The sequence below is a fragment of the Panthera pardus genome, unplaced genomic scaffold (assembly GCF_024362965.1).
Source record: "Panthera pardus isolate Hobbes unplaced genomic scaffold, ASM2436296v1 HiC_scaffold_10, whole genome shotgun sequence".
Taxonomy (NCBI): Eukaryota; Metazoa; Chordata; class Mammalia; order Carnivora; family Felidae; genus Panthera; species Panthera pardus.
Genome location: NW_026526655.1, coordinates 91,447,396 through 91,472,252, shown reverse-complemented (window position 1 = coordinate 91,472,252; position 24,857 = coordinate 91,447,396). Strand labels below are relative to the sequence as shown.

General features: G+C 38.0%; 1 long non-coding RNA gene across 2 annotated transcripts in view; it reads right to left on the bottom strand.

Annotated features, from left to right (window-relative positions):
* The window catches only part of LOC109270433 (uncharacterized), a 229,739-nt gene that overhangs the window by 99,842 nt on the left and 105,040 nt on the right, over positions 1–24,857 (bottom strand). The window contains exon 3 of one of the 2 annotated variants that reach the window (XR_008424643.1): positions 1,088–1,797. The exons of the other annotated variant lie outside the window; for it this stretch is intronic. This is a non-coding gene — a long non-coding RNA (uncharacterized LOC109270433). Of the gene's footprint in view, positions 1–1,087; positions 1,798–24,857 lie in introns of those variants that run through there. 2 annotated transcript variants of the gene reach the window in all.

Below are 24,857 nucleotides of genomic sequence, written 5' to 3'. Positions count from 1 at the left end.
TTTGATTATCTGGTTTTGAAAAGGCCTATTTCTAAGCATTGTCTCCAAAATAAGCTATTTTAAAAGCTAAACTCCATCTCATTGTCTAACACACAAATCTTCTTAAATACAATGTCTTTTTTGCAATCATTTTGGAGACCAATGTTTTTCTCACCATCTTTTTGTTATCTAAAGAATTTTTTTTAAGGTAGGCTTCAGGCTCATTGTAGAGCCCAATGCAGGGCCTGAACACATGACCCTGAGATCAAGACCTGAGCTAAGATCAAGAGCCAGATGCTTAACTGATTGAGCCACACAGGCACCCCTCTGAGAAAATCTTAGTTTATTTTTATTAAGGAATTTCCAATATGAGTCCTTATTGCAAATACATAAAATCATTACTTCTGGAGCATTACATGAATGGTGGCATTGTGTATATTCTTGGGAGGCACATTTTAATACTTTATTGAATATTGAAAACAATTTTTATCAGTTATTCAAGAAATCCCACCTCAAAAATTGGTTTCTAGTAACAAGTACTTATCAAATCTGACAGTTTTGTAAAAGCTATTTCATATTCTATCTTCGTGATTAGTTTTTATAAATTAATGCTAACTTTCTATGTTTTGTATGTCTGGTGTATTTATTAAATGCTTATAAATCAACCAAATACTAGCTTCTGTTTAGTGAGGAATTGACATTAATCAAACATATTACCAAAGACATGAGAAATGAATTATAGTTTCATTAAACTCAGATTTTGGAAAAGATCTCTAATTCATAAAATAATACTGGATTATAATATGCAGTAATTTACAGAGAGTATATATGCCCAGACTTGTACACTAAATAGCACTAGTGTTTCAAAGAGAGTTATAATGCTCCATTTTGTCTATTATTTTGTCAGAGCTATATCATAATAAATTATATAACATAACCACCTTGGAAATTATATATGTTATATGAAATATTTCACCTAATAAGGAGTTAATATTAGAAATATGCTGCATTAATGAAATATCGTTCAGGAAAAAGAGTTTTTAAGTCATGAAAATGGGCAAAAATAAGAAGGCTTACCGAAGGAATACAAAACAGTCTCAGCACAAAATGCTGTAAATTTGATTATTTTTTATTTCTTACAGCTATTTGTCATAGTAAATATTTAGGTACATTAATTTCAAACACTGCATATAGCTTAAAATATGGCAGAAATTAGGAGCTACCAAATGAATGTAAAAACTTTCAAGAGGGTTTTATTTTAGGCAAAGTGGTAATTAGATGATTTTATAAGTAGGAAAACTGACTCTTTTAAGGCAGATTTTTTCCAAAGGCAAAAACGCAGAGCAGGCAAAAAGGAAGCAAAGACTCAAGAGCAATTAACAAATTTGAACCCATATTACATATTTTAAAACAGCAACAAAAAAGATCTTTAGCAAGTGAAGATTAGAAGGAAAATAGCAATAGCTAACATGTATTGGTGTACTGAGCCCTTAGTCTCTGTTCTAGTCACTTTACACGTACTCATTTCGTTGTTTTTTTAACTGGTTATTTTTTGTAAACTTTATTTCCATCTTGTTTGCTTTTGTGAAAAAGCAGCTTAAGACCACTCACTGGTCCTATCCATGTGGCCTAAGTAGTGGGAGCTGAAGAGCAGTCTTTAGTCGGGAACCGCACCTTTAGTCGGAGACCACTCTGCAACTTACGGGTTGAGTAGCAGTAAATTTAGGAGCTGGAGCAGTCCTTTCACACTGAAATTCCTCGTTGGTCACAGCCTTTGCAGCAGTGGCCTGTTCTTCCTTTTCAATCTCTTCAGGATCTCTGTAGAAATAGAGATCACACATGACGGGAAATGGTGCCACACATGCACAGAACTTCCTGGGCCAGCATCCACCTCATCAGGCCCACAGAGTGAAGTCCCTTATTGTTGAAAGGGATGGCAATGTCCATATAGTGCAGAGGAAAGAATGTGTTACACAGAATAATGGCAAGTAGGTTAACATAAGATGCCTCTGTGAATGCCTGGTGGTCAGCCCTGGGATTAGTAACCACCAGAAGTCTTGGTTTTCAGAAGGTTGCCTGGATTTGGTTAGTGAAGCTTTCAGGAGTGAAGCCCCCAGAAACAGCAATGACTGCAGTAGCAGCAGCAAATTTCAGCACAGCTCACTGGCCAGTATTCCTGGATGTTATGACACTGACAACAGCTGGGTTTTCGGTGGCAACAATAGTACGAGCTGCCAGCAGAAGCTTCTCCCAGGTTTATGATGTAGATACCATCACTTTGTATCTACATCACTTTGTAGATGTACTGTGCCACCTAAGTGGGTTCCTGCTGCAAGGAATTTGAGGACATACTCCTCCTTCATTTGCAGGACATCAAGGACTCTGGACACTGTGAAAGTTTCCCTTTAAGTTGACAGGAATGCAAAATGACCCCAAAAGGACCCCTCCCTGAGGAGTTTGGGGGAAAATGCTCACTTAATCTTCACAACAACCCTTCGAATCAGCACTATTGTTACCTCTATTTTGCAGACAAGGAAACTGAGCCACAAAGACTCAGAAAAACTTGCTCAAGGTCATCATCTAGGAAGTTATACTCAGGTATTCTGGCTCCAGGACCCTATGATATCCTTAATACTATAACAAATATCTTTAAAAATCATATTTAAAATGAGAAAGTAGAGGCATATCCTGTAAATTAATTAGAAGACAATAATGTCTACTATATCATGTATCATTTGGAAATGTAGAAATGAAAGAAGGAAAGACAGGAAAAAAAGGAAGAAAGGTAAGAAAAATATATGTATGTAAGTGATGAATCACTAAATTCTACACCTGAAGCTAACATTACACTGTATGTTAACTAACTAGAACTTAAATAAAAATTTGGAGAAAGAAAAATAATAAAAAAGTAAAATGATAAGACTGAATAAAAATAAAATAGAGAAAAAATTATGCAAGCTGTCTCCCTAGAAAAATCTCCGGTATACAGATAATCTAAATAACTGAAAATCATTTTTAGCCACTTCTGGTTATACTAGGGTACATATATGTGTATGAAGGCACATACACCTATCTTATAGATGTAATGTATTATGTGTACATATATGTATATACTGTATATTAATACATTATGTATACACATATATGTGTGTCATATATAACACATTGAATGACATGTGTATATACATTATACTTATGTATATATTAACCATATATTAACACTTATATAATAAATCTTCAATAGGTATCTGTTGAATGAATGAAAGAATCAATATACACATATATGCTTTTTGGAAGCTATGCATGCACTATTCAAAAACCTTCAATAAGGAAGGGTGGATTTGGGCTCTTAATTTCACTTTATACTTCTTCATATTGTTTCCATTTTCTGCTAGTATTCATATATTCCTCCTTACTTTTCCATGTCTACTATAATTACTTAGAAAATGGGATTATAGGACATTTTATGCTTTATATTAAAATACTAATAAATATTAAGAAACACAATATTATTTGTTGACTACTTTTTTTTAGTTTTTTTTCACATTTATTTATTTTTGATATAGAGAGACAGAGCACAAGCTGGGTTGGGGCAGAGACAGAAGGTGACACAGAATCCGAAGCAGGCTCCAGGCTCCGAGCTGCCAGCACAGAGCCCGCCATAGGGCTCGAACTCACAAACCGTGAGATCATGACCTGAGCCAAAGTCAGATGCTCAACCAACTGAGCCACCCAGGTGCCCATGTTGACTACTTTTTCATTAATGTTAGGAATCTAAGGGAGACCACACACACCTTAAAATTTATATGAATCAACCCAGAGCAATACAATAGATGTTACCCAAAGAACAAGATTTTTGTGTTTTTGTTTTGGGGGGCTGTGATTTTGGTATTGGTTTTGTTTGATTAGAAGGCTCATCCCATAAATGTCCAGTTCCCCAGATTAAATAGATGGAAAATCAGAGGTAAGAGTGTCACCATAGTCAGATGACAAACACAACCACCTATACTTCTTACTTTTAAACTTAAGTGTCATCTTCCACTAAAATGCTTTCATTTATTCTGTGGATCTGTCTCGACAATCATGCAGCCATAATTTAAATAAGTGTCAAAGCTAAAATCCTCTTAGAAATAATCTTTCTTCCTACTCTTCTTTTTGCCTTCCAGTAATTAGTGTACCTGTGGGCAGGTGGTATAAAGGCTATGAAGTATTTTAACAGATTTTTTTGGTTTCATGATTAACTGATAGAAAACTGAAGTGTTACCCCCTCTTACATGTAATCAAGTAAAGATTATAGTTTTGATTAGCCATTGAATAAGTCCAGAAACATAATCAGATACTTGCCTATTTTGTCAACCTCTGATTTAGAGTCTTTATTGCAATTGAATGGCCCTAATCGACTAACAAATAAGATATCTGATTTAAGTAGACAAGTAATAAAATGGTTTTGCTATGAAAAGTTTCCTTCTCGCTTATGCAAAGAGATGAGTTAAAGTCTTCCTAATGGTCCATTAAAGACTATAAGTATTTGATATGTAAGGTAAGATCACTTTCAGTGTTCTGATGTAAGTTAGAATCTTTATTTTATCATCTCTTCTCAAATCAATCAAAATTATTTCTTGGGCCCTTGCAATATAAAGCACCCAGAGGAGGAAGAATCATAATCTTTACCTAAAAATGTTCATCTCATTAGAAAAATAATACAACTAGGTAAGAAGAAGTAGAAAATTAAATATTCTATTGCAGTATAAAATTGTGCCATACAGACAGTAAATCTTAATTTTCTTTCTATTTTTGTCACTCCTAACATCTTTCTATTCTTTTAATAGCCTCTCTACCTTTCAATATTGGGTATCTTTAGGGCTAATTTTTCTACCCCCTTCTCTACACACTCCTTCAGTGATCTCATCCTTTCCTATGGCTATGAAACCATACAAATTTTGGTGCTTCCTGAATATAATGCCCAGTACAGACCTTAAACGTGACAGCCTCTTCCCTAGCTTATACATCTGCTCAAATATCTCAGATGTTTCTAAAATTTAGCCTCTCCAAAATTGATCTCTTGATCATCCTTCTTTAACACCAAATCTGCTTCCTCTCTCGATTTCTCAATCTCTATACTGCTAAAGCCAGAAAAATCTGAGAATTGTCCTTGATACCTTACCACTTTTCCTTGACTCCTATATTTAGTCCACTATAAAATCTGGTTAACTTGACTTTCAAAATATTACTTAAATTACTTACATTTCTCTTTTCATTCTGATTGGTTACCTGGCCTCCCAGCATTTGCCTTTTTTTGCCCTCCTCCCTCCTCCATTCATTCTCCACATGGCAGCCCAAATGACCAATTGAAAGTGAAAATTGCAGGGCACCTGGCTGGATTGGTTGGTTGAGCTCTGACTTTGGCTCAGGTCATAATCTTGCAGTCCATGAGTTCAAGCCCCATAGCGGGCTCTGTGCTGACAGCTCAAAGCCTGGAGCCTGCTTCGGATTCTGTGTCTCCCTCTCTCTCTACCCTTCCCCTGCTCATGCTCTGTCTCTCTGTGTCTCTGAAAAATAAATAAACATTACAAATTTTTTTTGATTTAAAGTGAAAATCCCATTATGTCACTTTTTCTTAAAAGCCTTCAAGAACTTCCCATTGTATTTAAGATAAAGTATAAGCACAATTTAAATCATATACCTTGCACCCTTTATGTCTCAAATAAAATTATTTTTTTCACAATACATTATAATTTTTTAATACATTTATTATGGGTAGTTTTCATCTTTGTTTTGGTTTTATCAGTTTGTCTGTTTACCCACCCCTACCAGGCTCAAGATTGCATGAAGCAGAAACCATGCCTCCTTATACACATGATCTCATTTAATCTTCAAAATAACTCTATTTTATTTATTATCCCTATTTTACAGATGAGGAAAATGGATCAGAGAAGATGAGTGGCTTTCCTGAGGATACACATCTGATATAATGAAAAACTTGATTTAAACCAAGATCTATGGGAAGCTGAGGGCTATATAATTATATATGATGTTGTATCATCTCCCACAGGAGATGTCCAAAAGCACAGCTATACTAGGGAACTTCCTCTTGTAAATTACTAATACGTTACAATCAACATGAAAGGAAGTCTCAAAAATGTCAATGTCAAACACTTTGTTAACTGAATAATTGGAAAGGAGGTAGGGTAAGAAACTGTTTGCTCCACTTTGAGGGGTGGGAGGGAGTGTGGTGCACACAGCATTTTTATATATAAAAACGTCAAGTGTTAAGAGCTTTCTTTTTTTTTTTAACATTTATTTATTTTTGAGACAGAGAGAGACAGAACATGAACGGGGGAGGGTCAGAGAGAGAGGGAGACACAGAATCCGAAACAGGCTCCAGGCCCTAAGCTGTCAGCACACAGCCTGACGCAGGGCTCGAACTCATGGACCGCGAGATCATGACCTAAGCTGAAGTCGGACGCTCAACCGAATGAGCCACCCAGGCACCCCGGTTAAGAGCTTTCAAGAAAGATGACCCAAATCCCAATTCCTCTATTTCAATTTCCTAATATGTAGTTTTAAGATTTAAGAATTAAATGAGGCAATAGGTATGATGTATTTAGCATAGTCTTATATTCAAATAATACTTACTAGTATATTAATCAGTCTCTTTTTTAGCACAGCTGCACAATCACATGGTGAGAGAAGAGAAGAGACACTGGAGAATGTGCTGTCAGTTTTAAGTCTGAGGGTGCTCATTGTCATGTACCAGTGAATATGGAGTAATTCCAGTCAAGCAAAATGGAATCCCCCAAGGTTCACGAATTGGAACGAGCTCCAAATCCCTGTACTTGATGATGATGCCGTCTAGAACGTATGGAGAATGTTACAGATGAATTCAGTTCATGGTTCTTTCAAGCCCTGACCCTATCCTTCCTACTTCATTCTGTATACTTAAATCTCTTTTAGTATCCTTCAAGGATTCCCTAGTGCCTTGCTCTCACCCCCACTCCTCAGGACTGTAGTTCTGATCCCCACATCCCTAGTTCCCCTTCCTGGGGCTTGTTCTCCCAGGGCTGCCAGCCTGGACTGAGATAAATCATCTCAGGGAATACTGAATTTCCTATTGTTATAGTCTGTGGTCCTGTGGTCCCTCCCCTGGTAGTAGTGATCATGCTAGCAGCAACCAGTTGTCCACAATCATGTTTTTGGATACCTTGTTCTGCTAATACTCTATGCCTCCTCCTTCTCTATCTGCAAAATAAGGGTAAGTTCTATTGTTCACCATTCTACTATGTGTGGAAGTAGTAATGGAATCATGTTCAATCCCTTTGTTCCATAATGTAATGTAATTAACGTCTCTGCTATTAACCCCTATTAAAAGGTTAAAATTCTAAAGCCCCAAGACGCACACATTGGATACTTATAGAAGAAAATGCTGGGGGGTGGGAGAATTTCTAACATCACTCCAGAATAAACCTAATATATTCAAAAGTAGTTAATTAATAATAACATAGTTTTTGTAAAGCACAAGAAAACTGTCATTTCTTTAGAACTGATATTAAAGTTGAACTAATTATGAATTATAATCATTAAAAATACTTTGGGGAATAGTTTCAAAATGCTCATATATATTACTGGCTTTGGGTAAAAACAAGGAAGGGAATCAAACTCAGGAGCCCTCCTAATTTTTCTGTCAGTGATATTCTCTAATTTTTTTCTTTTTTTTTAATTTCTTTTTATTTTTTTCATCTTTTTTTATCTCTAATTTCTGATGACACTGCTCCCATTCCCAAATGCCATCACTTTCCTCATGACACATAATCACCATGCAAAAGAGATGTTTCTCCAGTCCATTGTCTATATCCATCACAATTCATTACCTCTGTCACAGATCTTTCCTTCCCTGGCCACACCACTTCTTGCTGACTGCTTTTTCCTAGCCCCTTGCTAACTTCTGTTAAATCTTTTTTCAGTGACTAGTGTCATATGGCATTACGAATGGGGTCAGGGCTTAAACTCTACTTACCCATTGAATTCTAGCATACCTTTCCCAATAAACCCAGGCGCATTCATTTCATCTTTCGATGCTGCCAGATTAGCAGCCTGCCTTCTTTGTAATTATTTGTGAAAACAAATGAAAACATAACAAATAAGACTTATTAGAAACAAGGGTAATGAATCTGAGTCCAAGACCTTTCTCTGCTGACATGCAAAGGTATTAAAATAAGTCAATGAATTGGCAAGGGTCTGGCCCAAGGCAGATTCTAACGAAGAGCAATAAGACCTCTGAGAGGGAACACAGCATACAAGATAGAAGTAGTTTGGAAGCATGAGTACGTCTCTTTATCAAAGCTATGGGTGAGTTGAGACTTCTGGTTCTCCCCACATATAACATTGAAAATTCAATTACTATTAGCACAATGAATTTTGGTAATACGAGTGTACTTTATGGGCCATGACAGGGTGAGTGGCTCTGAACTGAAAGAGATTTTACCACTCATGAAGCTACTGTTGCCGGGACAAATCAGCTAGTGTTCATGGCAGGAAGGAATGCAGAGCCATCGGTGGTAGATTTCTAGATCCACTAATGGTGGCATGGAGGTCTCAGAAAGAGTGGTCAATATGGTGGCTGTCCTCAAGGAGGGCATCAGTTTCTGCTCCCCCAGCAGGAAGCAGCATGGGAGAATGGTAGGAAATGGTTCATGAACACTATATACTCTCCTGGAGAGCTTCAGAGATATTTAAGGAGAGAAACACCTGGAGATACTATTAAGTTTTACAGTAAAGTAGATAGACAACCAAATAGCCAGCCCAGGGGTCAAAAATCATGCCACGGATTAATCTGTTTGGCCACCACAATATTGGTAAACAACTGAATTTGAAGGATTTGGCAGGTATCCTCAACTGCCTCAAGCCCCAACTCTCCCTTTTGTCTTATTCCTGCTTTTCACATATTCACAGGTAAATTCCTGCCCCACCCTTCCTTGGAAGAAGAGACTAAGCCTTAGCAATTGCACTTCCCATCACATCCCACCACAACTGGTGCATGATGGGCACTCAATAAGTGTTAATGGGAAAGGAAAGCAACACTTCCTTGCGGTTTTGGCTCTAACTAGGGCCCGTGCTCAAAAGAGTTAGATAGTTAGATACTATCTAACTATCTAAACTATCTAAAGTGTTGGCATATTCACAAGAGATTTAAGCACTGGAAACCCCTCAATGCTTCCTCCAAAACAAGTCTTTAAGGACACAGCTCTTCTAAGGCACACAATACTGGAGACTGAAGTAGTTCCAGTGCTTTCCCTGAGTTCTGCATTGGACCTTAGGAATACCAGAACAGGGGGTGGGAGGACAGGAAGCAGGATTTAATTCTGTCCAGTTTTATCAAGAAGAATGATCGCTACTGCTCTCCCAGCAAGCAACAGCAATCCTACTCAAATCACACATCATCTTCCTCTCATTCTTTATACAGTCACAGTGAAGCTGAAAAGTCTCTCAAAACACAAAATTGCTTTGCTAGCCTTTTTAACATTAACACAGAAGACAAGCTCCCTTCCAGCATACATTTGAAAGTGGGGAATTTTACTTAACCCAAATAAACTTGGTGCATCTCATTATAAAATATAAATAAATAAAAGGGAGAGAGAGAAAGAAAGAAAATGTACCACCTAGGAATATGAATACATTTTTACAATTGCTTCGAGATTCAGAGTGTGAATTTTTTAATACTTAATATCCTAAGTTGTTTTCTTCATTTCCACAGAAATAACTCTTCAAGTTCAGAGTTTATTTTTTAAACTACTTTTTTTTTCTGAATCAGAAAAAAATTACCATATCTTTCAGCTATATAAAATAGTTTTACAGTTTAGCACTTGAAGAACAACCCCCATCAATCACTAGTAGTAACTGAGGCACTTTATGTACCAAACAACTTAAGTTTAAATTGAAACATCACTGATTGGCAACAAAACAATTTTTGCCTTTCTAGTTTCTAGCATGACTTCTTATCAATAGATGTTAAGTCTAAGGTAAAGTCAATCTTGTGGTTCTATTTAAAATATTTCTAGGACCTAGGGGGTGAATGCTGGGAAAATCCTGTCCAATTATTAAAAAGCATGTTAGAAGTATATATGTTTTCTTGCAAATACTTACTGCCTGAGGAAAACTCCTTAAGGACATTATTATCTTTCTAACACCATTACAAGAAGAAATATTTAGCAGTCTGATTAAATACAGGTTGAATCTGCTAAGTAATAAAAGCACATTTTGGAAGCAAACAAAGTTGTTTATTCCTTGCAAGTTGGCAGTGTATTAACATACAAACTAATTATATTCTCTACCCTCCCAACCCCCCCAAAAAAAGAAAAGTCAGTGTTCTTCTGTATTTGCATACTATTTTCTACTAAAACATTTCAGTTCTGTCCAGTAGCTAGGGAGTTATTTTTGTGGGAAAACATTCTGGGACAGCATTCTAGAACTTTGTTGTTAACAGATACGTATCTGTAGCATCATAAAAGATTAATTCTAAATAAAGAAATTTAAATTTCAATATAATACATTTTGTATATATTTATATGCATCAACATATACATATATTTATAATATGTGTATACATGTTTATTAACACACATTTCAAATCTCCCCATATAATGAAAGGAATCATATTTTTAGGCCCTTTTCTGAAGTCATTGAACAATTTCTATTTCTCTTACTGATAGAACAGCCAATTTCATAGAGAAAGAAGAGGGCTGAATAGCAGATTTGCTCTTTATTCACTCATTCAACAAATATTTTTTAGCATCTTCTCTGTGTTAAGGCATTGCGTTAGATGCTGACATATGGTAGTGTATGAAACTTATAATCTAAGGAATCATTTGACATTCTAGGAAGCTAAATGAGAACACAGGAAGGTCACTCATTCCCTCCAATTCCTGCTAGATATGAAGAGAAAGATTCTTAAACACGTGAAATAAGTCCCACTTCCTCTCTCTCTGTGACGTATTCAATATAACAAACTTACTAGTTCCTTTCCAAAATAGTGAGCCAGGGATATAGAATAAAATGAAACCATGATCAAAGTGTGGAGTTCATTGGAGGTGCCTGAGTGATTCAGTCAGTTAAGCGTCTGACTTCACCTCAGGTCATGATCTCACAGTTCATGAGTTCGAGCCCCACATAGGGCTCTGTGCTGACAGCTCAGAGCCTGGAGCCTGCTTTGGACTCTGTGTGCCCCTCTCTCTCTGCCCCTCCCCCACTTGCACTTTGTCTCTGTCTCTCTCTCAAAAATAAATAAACGTTAAAATTTTTTTTTAAGTGTGGAGTTCCTTGCAGGTATATTTTCATTAGATTTTGTAATAAATAATAGAAGTGGTGTTTGTATGGAACCACAAAAAACCTGGAATAGCTAAAGTAATATTGAAGAAGAAAACCAAAGTGGGAGGCATCACAATCCCAGACTTTGGCCTCTACTACAAAGCTGTCATCATCAAGACAGCATAGTATTGGCACAAAAACAGACACATAGACCAATGGAATAGAATAGAGACTCCAGAATTGGACCCACAAATGTATGGCCAACTAATCTTTGACAAAGCAGGAAAGAATATCCAATGGAAACAAGACAGTGTCTTTAACAAATGGTGCTGGGAGAACTGGACAGCAACTTGCAGAAGAATGAAACTAGACCACTTTCTTACACCATTCACAAAAATAAACTCAAAATGGATGAAGGACCTGAATGTGAGACAGGAAACCATCAAAACCCTACAAGAGAAAGCAGGAAAAAAACCTCTCTGACCTCAGCCGTAGCAATTTCTTACTTGACACAGCTCCAAAGGCAAGGGAATTAAAAGCAAAAATGAACTATTGGGACCTCATGAAGATAAAAAGCTTCTGCACTGCGAAGGAAACAATCAACAAAACTAAAAGGCAACCGACAGAATGGGAAAAGATATTTGTAAATGACATATAGGACAAAGGGTTAGTATCCAAAATCTATAAAGAACTCACCAAATTCCACACCCAAAAAACAAATAACCCAGTGAAGAAATGGGCAGAAAACATGAATAGACACTTCTCTAAAGAAGACATCCAGATGGCCAACAGGCACATGAAAAGATGCTCAACGTCACTCCTCATCAGGGAAATACAAATCAAAACCACATTGAGATATCACCTCACGCCAGTCAGAGTGCCTAAAAGGAACAAATCAGGAGACTATAGATGCTCGAGAGGATGTGGAGAAACGGGAAACCTCTTGCACTGTTGGTGGGAATGCAAACTGGTGCAGCCGTTCTGGAAAACAGTGTGGAGGTTCCTCAGAAAATTAAAAATAGGTCTATGCTATGACCCAGCAATAGCACTGCTAGGAATTTACCCGGGGGATACAGGAGTGCTGATGCATAGGGGCACTTGTACCCCAATGTTTATAACAGCACTTTCAACAATAGCCAAATTATGGAAAGAGCCTAAATGTCCATCAACTGATGAATGGATAAAGAAGATGTGGTTTATATATACAATGGAATACTACTTGGCAAGGAGAAAGAATGAAATATGGCCCTTTGTAGCAACGTGGATGGAACTGGAGAGTGTTATGCTAAGTGAAATAAGTCAGGCAGAGAAAGACAGATAGCATGTGTTTTCACTCATATGTAGATCCTGAGAAACTTAACAGAAGACCAGGGTGGAGGGGAAGGGGAAAAAAAAGTTACAGAGAGAGAAGGAGGCAAACCAAAGAGACTCTTAAATACGGAGAACAAACTGAGGGTTGATGGGGATGGGGGAGAGGGGAAAGTGGGTGATGGGCATGAGGAGGGCACCTGTTGGGATGAGCACTGGGTGTTGTATGGAAACCAAGTTGACAATAAATTATATCAAATAAAATATATCAAATATAATCAAATTATATCAAATAAATTATGGAAAAAAATGGAATCCTAAATATTTTATGCTAGTGAGTCCTCATTATTAGAATATTAATAATTTATTAGATTTTTAATTAATCATAAAATCACTTTACACAATTAAGTCTAATTAATGCAGAGGGATTTCAGAGGAAAAATGTTCCAAAATACATCTCCTTTTTTTTATTAAGGAAATAGCACAATTCGAGGTTGTTACACAGCACTTAAGCACAACTCAATTATTGGACAAGGAGGGAGATTTGCATAATAGCATTTTCATGGCTTAGGCAGAAGGTCACTTGGGGATTAGGAAGTGATGTACTTCTCAGGGTAAGCAAGCTTTAAGATGAGAAATCTTGTGATTCCTAGAATGACCTCCAGTTAGTTTGGGAGAAGCTTCACAGGTAATTCCAATGTTCCTTCCCTGTTCCACATCCTCAAGTTGGGAACTGCTCCAATAGACTCTAAGTTCCTTAAGAATAGGATGATGCCTCACTCATCTCTACATGCTAGTGTCCATAACAATATCTGACATAAAGTATTACAGACTCAGTGTTTGTGTTCCCACAAAATTCATATGTTGAAGCCCTAACCCCAGTACAGCTGTATTCAGAGAAAGGAAATAATTAAAGTTAGATGAAATCACAAAGGTAGGGCCTTGACCCAATAGGATTAGTGCCTTTATAAGAAGAAACACCAGAGACCTCGCATGTGCTCTCTCTCTCTCTCTCCACTTACCAAAGAAAGACCATACGAATACATAGTAAGAAGGTGACCATTTGCAAACCAAGAAGAGAGCTCTCACCATAAACTGAATCAGCCAACACCTTAATCTTGGAATTCCCAGCCTCCACAACTATGACAAGATAAGTTTCTTTAAGCCACTTAGTCTAAGGTATTTTGTTATGGCAGCCTAAGCAGATGAATACAAAAAGAACCACTATGATTAGTTGTCAAATAAACAAATCTCTTCAAAATATTCCAGGATTTCTTTTTCAAACATTTTTTGAACACCTGCTGTGTCAGGTACTATGGCAGTCAAAGTGTTATGAAATGAAAGAGAATTGAAGTCATGCTTCTACATCTATAAAATGGGGAAAATATTATTACATTCTTAGGGTTCTGAGGAATAAATTATATAAAAAGACCTTAGCTCAGTGCTTACACAGAGGAATCACCCCATCATTTGTTATCATTATGTCTCAGGGTGACATGCCACAAATGAAAACTATAGACTTTTTTCTCTTTTTGTTGACAAAGATACCAAGAAAGTTGCTCACCCCACCTGCCATTTTCATGGGTATATTCTTTGTGTTGCCTTGGGGAATAGTGTTGGGACTTGGGTGAGGCAAGAAGAGATCTATACCCAAAATTTAAGGCTCATGTAAGCACAACCCTATAATCTACATGACACAGACAATGAGTACCTCCTTAAATTTTGTACTCTAGTTGCCTCCTTACCTCTCAACCTTTTTAGGGAATCTCCTTTATGAGGATGAATCATCTTATTACTGCTAGAAGTAACCTTCTAAGGGAGTGTGGGAAGTTACTGCCATTTTGTGCAGAAAACAGGTATAATGAGACCATTTGGATTGTGAACATTTAGGGTGAAACTGCTTATACTGGGTTGAAAAGTTTTTCCCCAACATTCATGTTCATCCAGGAACCTCTGAATGTGGCCTTATTTGGAAACAAGATCTTTGTAGATGTAATCAAGTTAAGATGAGGCCACAATGAATTAAGACAGGCCCTAAACCCAATATGATGGGATTTAGGAAATTAGGACACAGAGACACAGAAACAGAGGGGAGAAAGATATTTAAAGATAGAAGCAGAGATCAGAGTGGTATATCTAGAAGCCAAGGAATGCCAAGGATTGCTGTCAACTTTCAGAAAACTACTGGAAGCAAGAAAGGATTCTTCCCTAGAGTCTTAGAAGGGAGAGTGGCCCTGCTGCCACATTGAATTCAGACTTCTAGCCTCCACAATGGTGAAAGGATAAATTTCTCTTATTTTAAGCCATCCAGTGCGTGCTCATTTGTTACAATGGCTCTGGGAAACTAATACACTGCTCATTCACTAGATGTAAATCCCTGGGGAGAGAAGGAAGAGAGTAGTCTGGATCTGTGAGGTGTAGGACAGATCAGTCCTGACCCAGTGTCAGTGGGAACTCATTCCTCAGAGAGGGAGCTATCCATGTGAATGGAAAAACTGAGCATTAGGATCCAACCCTGGGAGCCAAGAGTGGGGCAGCTGTGACTGAGCTTAGCACTGGCGCTGGTGTGTCACCCTTCTTCAAAAACACATGGAAGTCCCTGGAGGGGTCTCATTGTCATTGTCAGGGGAGTGGAAGAGCAGGTCCTGACATCTCTGTAGGACCAGTGCTCATGAGGAACAATAAGTACCACCAACAGCCAATAGAAACAGCAGCTGTTTCTCCGTGTGAGTAGAGCTGCTGGACTGGCCGTCCTCTCTTCCTTGCACTAACTACACTCTCAGAGGTTCTGGACAGTTTCAAGGTGGGGAGACCTAACATAAACTTGAAACATGAGAAGGAGGAACCATGGAACTTATACAGAAAGGTGACACCCCTACTGAAGGACAAATAGGAGTTAGCCAATAGAAGCATGAATGACGGAGCGTTTCAGGTAGAGTGGCCAGCAAAATTGAGGGCCTTGTTTTGTTGTTGTTGTTGTTGTTGTTGTTTTTTTTTTGGTCATTTGGTTTTAGGTTGGTGGTAATTTTACAATTTTTGTTTAATAAGTTTGTATTTATATGTATAGGTTTATTCTATAGGCTGATATTAATTATGAATAAAGATTTAGAAACCTTAATTCAGATGAACTGATTTCAGTTTAATACCCCCACACACACACAATGAGGGCCTTGAATTGATAGAAAGATGGCACACTGAACATCTGAAAAGAATTGACAAAGACTAAATGTAGAGTTTGAAGGCATGAGATGGAGAAGTAATGTCTCTTTGTAGCAAGCCAGGGAAGTGGTGGAGTTGGTGGGAGTGGAGGGAAAACATCAGATCATAAAATCAGGACCACAATGGAGGTAACTGGAACTCCAAATACATTTCCAAGCATAAGTGGTTGTTGGTTTTGCTGTACTGTTATACCACACTACAATTGCATTGGGAGTTGAATAGATTTTAGTAGGCTAGCCTAGGAATTATGTCACTATTTTTAATAATGTTCCTATGGACTGGGATTAAGGAGGGCACTTGTGATGAGCACTGAGTGTTTTATGTAAGTTATGAATAACTGGACTCTACACCTGAACCTAATGTTACACTGTATGTTAACGGACTGGAATTTAAATAAAAACTTGGAAAAAAAAAACGTTTCTACGGACTGTTATACTCCTAAATTCCAAACAGCCAATTTACAAGGAGGTCCAATACATTTCTAAAAGGCAGACTAGACACTCCTCATCAGGGAAATACAAATCAAAACCACATTGAGATATCACCTCATGCCAGTCAGAGTGCCTAAAAGGAACAAATCAGGAGACTATAGATGCTCGAGAGGATGTGGAGAAACGGGAAACCTCTTGCACTGTTGGTGGGAATGCAAACTGGTGCAGCCGTTCTGGAAAACAGTGTGGAGATTCCTCAAAAAATTAAAAATAGGTCTATCCTATGACTCAGCAATAGCACTGCTAGGAATTTACCCAAGGGATACAGGAGTGCTGATGCATAGGGGCACGTACCCCAATGTTTATAACAGCACTTTCAACGATAGCCAAATTATGGAAAGAGCCTAAATGTCCATCAACTGATGAATGGATAAAGAAGATGTGGTTTATATATACAATGGAATACTACTTGGCAAGGAGAAAGAATGAAATATGGCCATTTGTAGCAATGTGGATGGAACTGGAGAGTATTATGCTAAGTGAAATAAGTCAGGCAGAGAAAGATAGACAGCATGTGTTTTCACTCATATGTAGATCCTGAGAAACTTAACAGAAGACCAGGGAGGAAGGGAAGAGGAAAGAAAACAGTTACAGAGAGAGAAGGAGGCAAACCATAAGAGACTCTTAAATACTGAGAACAAACTGAGGGCTGATGGGGGGTGAGGGAGAGGGGAAAGTGGGTGATGGGCATAAGGAGGGTACCTGTTGGGATGAGCACTGAGTGTTGTATGGAAACCAATTTGACAATAAATTATATATTGAAAATAAATAAATAAATAAATAAACAAACAAACAAATAAATAAATAAAAGGCAGACTAGCTATAGCAGTGACTTGCCACACCCTGAAATAGCCTTGAAACTTGGCAAGGAACACAGTTCAGCATAAATAATCCTCTGCAACCATTATACTCTGAATTGCTGATAAGTCAACTCATCACATTTCTTTAATGTGCACATGCTTCTTTTCATTGAGATAGCCAGTATGTCACAATAAATCTCGATAAAATTGATCTAGAGACCAGAACCAAAGTAGAATTAGAAACACTCCTGTACCCAATTCCTTCCACTGATCTGTTAAGAGAACCAGGAGGGAATTAGGCGGACAGCCTGTTCTAAACCCCTGATCACAACCTGGTGATCCCCAGAAAAACTCCAGAGACAACCGTATTTTCACAGGAAAACCAGTCCCTCTTGGTTTTAGCATGAGAAAAGCTGAAGCCTGTGGTCCTAGACTTAACATAAAATGCAATGGAGATTGAATAAGGGTGACAGAGGCCTTCCTTGAATTCTCTTCCTGTCCCTGAATTAAATTCTCTTAGAGGTGAGACTCTCATCACCATGCAGCTGGGGGAAAGGACATGACTGATTGAGTTCATATTATAATACTTGGTACCTCTCCTGCCTCAGGGAAGGAAACATAAAATAAAGATGCCTGTACCATGAAATACTCAAAAATGTTCTTCAGAATTCAAGGACTTAAATTATTCATTGACTGGGGCATTTCTTTTTTTGAAGGAGAATACAAGGGGGGGGGGGGAATACCCTAATCTTTCTGTCACAAAATAAAATATCTGACTTAATGTTCAAATTCACCCTCAGAACACAGCATAATCATCCCATATTATAACCAATTTTATAAAAAGTGAAAGTGCATGCAAAATAAGATAAACAAAAGGGAAAGAAAGCAACTGGGTACAAGAAAATAGCTCACAGCAAATGACATTTAGAATGAAAGATATTTTGTTCTATACTTAAATAGACCAAGAGCAGGAATGCACTGGAGACATTTGATAATCAATATAACATTACCCCGAGGGCGCCATATACAACTATAATCTTAAAAACAAAATTCAAGGAAATGGAACATTTAAATTAGAAGGACTTTTAACAACAACAAAAAAAAAATGGCAAGAAGGGGGAAAAAAGTCTTAATGTCCTTTTATATCAGGGAATTCTTAACTCAAGGCTTATTTTTCACAGCCAGTTTTTGCCAAGCAACATGAGGAGAGAAAAAATATCTTTGGTCTTTCCTGTCACTGTAGCCTTCATAATCACCACAATTCAACATGACACCATGACTTGTAAGAAATTCTCCCCGGCATCCATTTAAGTGGACACTAATTGGAAAGTTCAGTGAACAGAAAAAGGCTGTGAACAATATATATTTCAACATGCTGTACCCAATCCTGACCTTAAATGACAAGGAGGGAAAAAAAATGGTTCAACACAGCCTCCACATTCAGCTCTGTATTGTGAAACTATGATGTGAATTAGCTCCAGGAAAAAAGCCCTGGGCTGCGGGTGAGATGGCAATCAAACCTGGAAGCTCCATGAGCACCAATCTGCTCCAAACACACAGTCCTCTAAGGGAGCATCTGGGTGCCCAGGATCAAAGTCAGGGACTCCCCAGGTAAGCAGGCAATGTAAGATATTCTTGAAAATATAAGCTCTGAAGCCACACCATTGTCGTTTTCTAGCTGCATCACCTTGGGCAAAGAGCTCCACCTTTCAAATTTGTCATCTGTAAAATGAGGGGAGTGCTAACAATATCATGAGGTGTTGTGAGGAATAACTTAGATGATGTAAATATAGTACAGCACCTACCACATAGTAAGTGCTGCCTTAATAATAGCCGGCATGCATGCACTAAGGGCTTGCAACATGTCATTGAAAAACCTTTTTCTCTCAAAATAACCATATGAGCTAGATATTATGATTATCCCCATTTGACAGAAGAAAACACTGAGGCATGGAAAGGATAAGTAACTTGCTTAGGGTCATACAGCCACTTAGTGGCAAACTGCCACTTAAACCTCAACATTGTGGTTCCAGTCTCCACATACTATTTCTCATTTGGTTTTACTGAATGAATGATTTTTTATTCTTGAAGATTTGATAATCTAATAGGGGAGTGATAGGCAGAAGCATTGTAACCATAAAACATGACAGTATATAATCAGTAGCTACTGAACCCTACAAGCAAGAAATGGAGACAGAGGGTTGTAAAAGGCACTATCAGAGTTTCCTTAGCGCCAAAGAAATACCTGACAGCTCACAGAAGATCACAAGCAACTTGGGGTTCAGAGAAGCTGCCCTCACCTTGACTTTTGCTAGTCTCAATGTTCTGCTAATTCTCCTTCTTGGCTAGAGTGGGAGAACTCACTTTTATTTTATACTCTAGGTCCCAAGTGTCCCAACTGGACAGGGTTCTCTGTCTAAATCTATACTTAGTTTCTAAACTTATCCTTGGGAGTTGTAGTTCCACGATTCTAAGAGACATCAAAAGGCTATGATTCAGAAAGGTTAAGCCCTGGTGATTTGGGGACAAAGGGTAAGAAACTAAATACATCATATATGCACAGAATTTTTAATTTACAGTACCTCGTCCATGCAAAAATCCTTCACAAACGAGAGAACTCAGGTCCCAAGATATAAAGTCATGGTATGTATCAGAACCAGGATCTAAACCCAGGCCTTTCTTGCTGCTTAGCATCTTCTTTCTCATGGTCCTTTACAGCTATATAATGTGCAAATCCACCCTCAAAATTATGCCTTAACCTGAAGTTGATTTTGGGAATTCTAAGAATTTTAGAAGACTGTTGATAATGAATTGTTTGGTTGTCTGAGCTATTAGTACCCTGGTTTCTGACCCACCAAAGATGACTCAGGAAAATTATGAAATCTATTGTTTTCATTGCCCAGCATTTTTTGTGAGCACTTTCTTCTATTAATGGATTCCATGTCATAGACATTAGATTCAGGATATGAACCAGTTCTGATCAAATATAGGACCCATTTCCATCAACACACTGATTAACTCAAAGATAGGCACATAACTCAAGGGAAACTAAGCAGAACCCTTTACTGGATTTGCTGCACTGGTACTGGGGGAGAAAAGTTCCCTATCAAGTAACATTTCTAAAATGAGAAGATCTGAATCTGGGGTCTTCAGTGTATCTTCCAGGTCTTCAGTATCTGCATTCCATGCCATGAGTCAAATCCTATTTTTAGAATGCAGGCAAGACAGAACAAGAGGAAGTGAGGACACAGCTGGGCTTTAAAAGAAATCAGACTCCAGGACCTTTGCTCTTACCCACAAATTCCTTTCCACAGTAGGTTGCCTAGGAAAGGATGTTTGGCAACAATATTACAAACAGAATAGCCAAAGAAAGCATTTTTTAACCAAACTTAGCAGTCAACAAACTTAGCATGTTGGTTGAAGGAGAAGCATAACCTGAGGGAGGGAAGGCTGTTGAGGCTCCCTACACTTGCCTTGTATATGAACCCCATCTTAGCACATGATGGAACAATCTTCCCTTCCCCCCAAAACCTGACAATGCTTCATAAGTCATGTTAACTTTAATCATGGTTTTCTGAGGAGAAGGGACAAAGGGTTAGATGGCACCTTAGACAACAGAAGTTTCCAAAATCCACTTTAAAAAATAAGTTTTTGTCTTTCCCCCAAAAAAAGAAAAAAAAAATTCTCTCCAGAACACACATATCTCCTCTCCATTTTCCCACTCTCCAACCCCAATCATAAGCTCTAGTTCCCTGTCTCATATGCCTCTTACTATCCATCCCCCCTCACCAAAACAAAAACTTGGCTGAGAAGTATCAATGGGAAAATAATAATAATAACAATAATAATAAAGCCAAGACTAACCAAGAGAATGAGGAGAGCTTTCAATCGCCCCTCCAAAAGCAAGTTATGAGATGTAGTATTTTTAAGCACGTGCATGTGCCAAATTTTGTTCTTGTCCATGAGCAGGACAGCCTAGAGCTTATACTCTAGAAAGAGGACATAAACATTAAATACGTAAACAAATTATCAATCAAATCACTGCAGGTGGAGGTAAGTTGTAGGAGGGAAAAGTTTGGTACTATGTTAACAATGACCAGAATTGGTGACAGAGAGCTACTTTATATTTTGTGGTAGGCAAAGTCTTCTTCAAGGAGGGGACTGCTGATCTGTATCCTAACAGGAAGGTTAATAGCCATGCAAAGATGTGCATTCTATCAGGAGAAATTAGGCAAATTTATAAGCCATGAATCAGTCCTAAGAGGGTCAGGGAGGCTGGGGTGAAGTAAGTGAATAGAAGAAAGAGATGAGGATGGACAGGTATGTGGGCAGAACTTCCTGGTTCAGAGTAAAAAATCTGGATTTCAGTCTCCATGGAGTGGGAAGTCACTGTCAAAATTGAGCAGGAGTCATTGACATTTTATAAAGGGTATAGTGACTACTATTTGGAGAATGACTATAGGGAATCATGGAGGGATGGTGAATGGAAGCTCCCCACACCCTGAGCCCTAGGATGTTTGGCCTTGGCTTTCATCTTGCTCTGCAGCATTTGGCTGGTTTATTAGATTAGGCACCTGGGTACCATGGGGCTTATTTTAGAGTGATCAGTCTCTATTGGAAAGTGGATGCATTTGTGAGACTGAGGCAACCAAACCTGCTGTGAGGAGTTGAGAAAGAGGTGAAAGATGAATCTCAGGCTTGGAGATGGGTTAGTATTGAGGTGTGCAGAGAGGGAAATGAAAGGTGAGCAAGCTAGAGTTTAAACCAAAGTTTTAAAAACCCTGTTTTAGCCTAAGGGATTTTGCCTTTATTTGTTCAACAGTGAAGAAGCCAGACGAAATATTTATTTGTTCACTTTACTTTTAATAAACCCTTTATTGAAGGATGATTAACATGAATGGCTGGGTTCATGGGAATGCCCCTCACTCAGAAGGGCCCATGCTTAGTTTATTGCCCTGCTATTGAAAATCTTAATGATTTGATCTTTGAATTTGTGTTTTGTAAGGTAAGTCTGTTGGTACAATGGATCATGTGTGTAAACAAAGGAACTTGACAAAATGTCTTTACTGTTTCTTTTTTTTCTTAATTTTTTTAATGTTTATTCATTTTTAATACAGACAGAGTGCAAGCCAGGGAGGGACAGAGAGAGAGGGAGAAACAGAGTCTGAAGCAGGCTCTGAGCTGTCAGCACAGAGCCTGACACGGGGCTTGAAAACATGAACCATGAGATCATGACCTGAGCCGAAGTCAGATGCTTAACTGACTGAGCAACCCAGGCGCCCCTGCCTTTACTGTTTCTTACTGCCCTATTTATATATAATGTTGGGGATGCCCCAAGAGCATGGAATTCTGCTGGACCCACCATCCAGAGAAGTTTAGGGAGATGCAAAGTAAGTACAAAGAAAGAGTATTATGGAAGCCACTGGTTTCCAAAATGTTGGTAGAATGTGTATTTATTAACAAGCATAATAAAATGTATTTATTATTCTACTATTGATGGACATTGAGGTAGCTTTCCAATTTGAGACTGTTATGAATAGTGCTGCTATGAATATGCTTTAATGCACTTATTTACTCATTTCTCTTGGGTATTTACCTACAAGTGGAATTGCTGGGTCAACCAAAGCCCATACTCAGCTTTAGTTGATAACTACCAAACAGTCTTTCAAAGCAATTATATAAAGTCTGCATTTCTGTCAAGAATTATAAAAGTTATACCTGTTCCATATATCTCTCAGTACTGGTACTGTTTGAGTTTTGCCATCCTGGTTGGTGTGTAGTGAAATTTCATGGAGGTTTTAGTTTGCAGTTCCTTAGCCTCTAATAAAATGTAGCATTTCTTCACGTGTATATTGGCCATTTACAAATGCTCTTTTATTACCTGTTAAAGTTTTTTGCCCATTTTTCTACTAGGTTACTTTTTTTATTATTATTATTTTGTAGGATTTTGTCAAATATGCTATACTACTCCATTGTCAGATAGATGTATTGCAAACATCTTCCACTCTGTGGTGTGCATTTTTACTTCTTTATGTTTCTTAATTTTAACACAATCTGGTTTATTAGTAATTTTCTTTTTAGTTAATTTTTCATGTGTGTCCCTTTGGTTCTTTTATCTTCCACATTCAGCTCTATGCCCCATTTAAAACTGATTTTTTACAATGTGGGAAAGGGGTCAACATTTCCTTTTTTTCCCACATGGATATTCGATTGATCCAGCACCACTTATTGAAAAGGCTATCCTTCCCAACTACACTGCAGCATTGTGTTTCTCATTAATCAAGGGACTACATAGTGTGAGTCAATTTCTGGACTGTCTATTATGTCTGTACTTAGAGTTCTTTTGTCATACCAGACCTACTGCTTTGCAATTTTTTCATCTATTCCAAGTCTATTTGTCTATCTTTTTAAAAAAAAATAATGTTTATTTCTTTTTGAAAGAGAGAGACACAGAGTGTGAGCAGGGGAAGGGCAGAGAGAGAGGGGGAGACAGAATCTGAAGAAGGCTCCAGGCTCCGAACTATCAGCACACAGCTGATGCGCGGCTTGAACCTATGAGCCACGAGATCATGACCTGAGCTGAAGTCAGACGCCCAACTGACTGAGACACCCAGGTGCCCCACCAAGTCTATTTGTCTATCTTTGCTGAATAAGTACCACATTGTCTGCATTGCATTTGATATCTTGTAGTATAAATCATTTACAACACATATTGATATCTAGTATTATACATACTCAATTTTGTTTTCATCTCTCAGAGTGTCTGGCCTATTCCTGTCTCTCATCTAAGACTTTTGATGAGCAGGTGAAATGAACCTTGTGCTATGTTAGGAATCTTGTGATTTCATAGCTCTCTCTTGACTTGGAGGATAGGTAAGTAAGGACCAGAGAAAAGAAGTAAGAAGACCAATTTAGGTGAATGATGAAAAGGGTCTACTACTTGATATTAGAAATAAAAATAAAAAGAAGATTTAAGGATATAACAAAAGAAGAATCAGGAGGACTCATGCCTGATTGGATATAGGAAGAAAATGCAAGAATTACATCAAGGTGAGAGGCTGAGGTAACTGAAAGATTGGTGAGAACGTTATTGAAATAGGTAAGAGAAGATCAAGAGCTGTTTTGAGGAATGAGGGGAAGATAAGTTCAACAGACAACAAGAGGAATCTCAAGTATTTAAAGAATGACATCTGCAAGTGTCCAACAGGCAGGTGGGAATGGCAGATTGTAGGTTAAAGCGATCAAGACTGGAGACAGAGAACTGAAATGATATGTATATTGATGTGCCATAGAGTAAGTATGCTTTCAAAGGGAGAATGCATAAAAAGAAGATAGGGGAAGGAGGGATAGTAAAAGACCAAGATAGAAAAAGAGACGGGGCGCCTGGGTGGCGCAGTCGGTTAAGCGTCCGACTTCAGCCAGGTCACGATCTCGCGGTCCGTGAGTTCGAGCCCCGCGACCGGCTCTGGGCTGATGGCTCGGAGCCTGGAGCCTGTTTCCGATTCTGTGTCTCCCTCTCTCTCTGCCCCTCCCCCGTTCATGCTCTGTCTCTCTCTGTCCCAAAAATAAATTAAAAATGTTGAAAAAAAAAATTAAAAAAAAAAAAAAAAAAAAAGAAAAAGAGACAAGAAGTAGGAAGAGACAACAGAGAAAGAATAGAGGAAAGAGAGAAAGAGGAAAAAGGTAAAGAGGACAAAGAAAAAGTTTTTACATTTCAGTTAACAGAGGCTAGCCATATTTTTATTCTTATGTCAAGTCT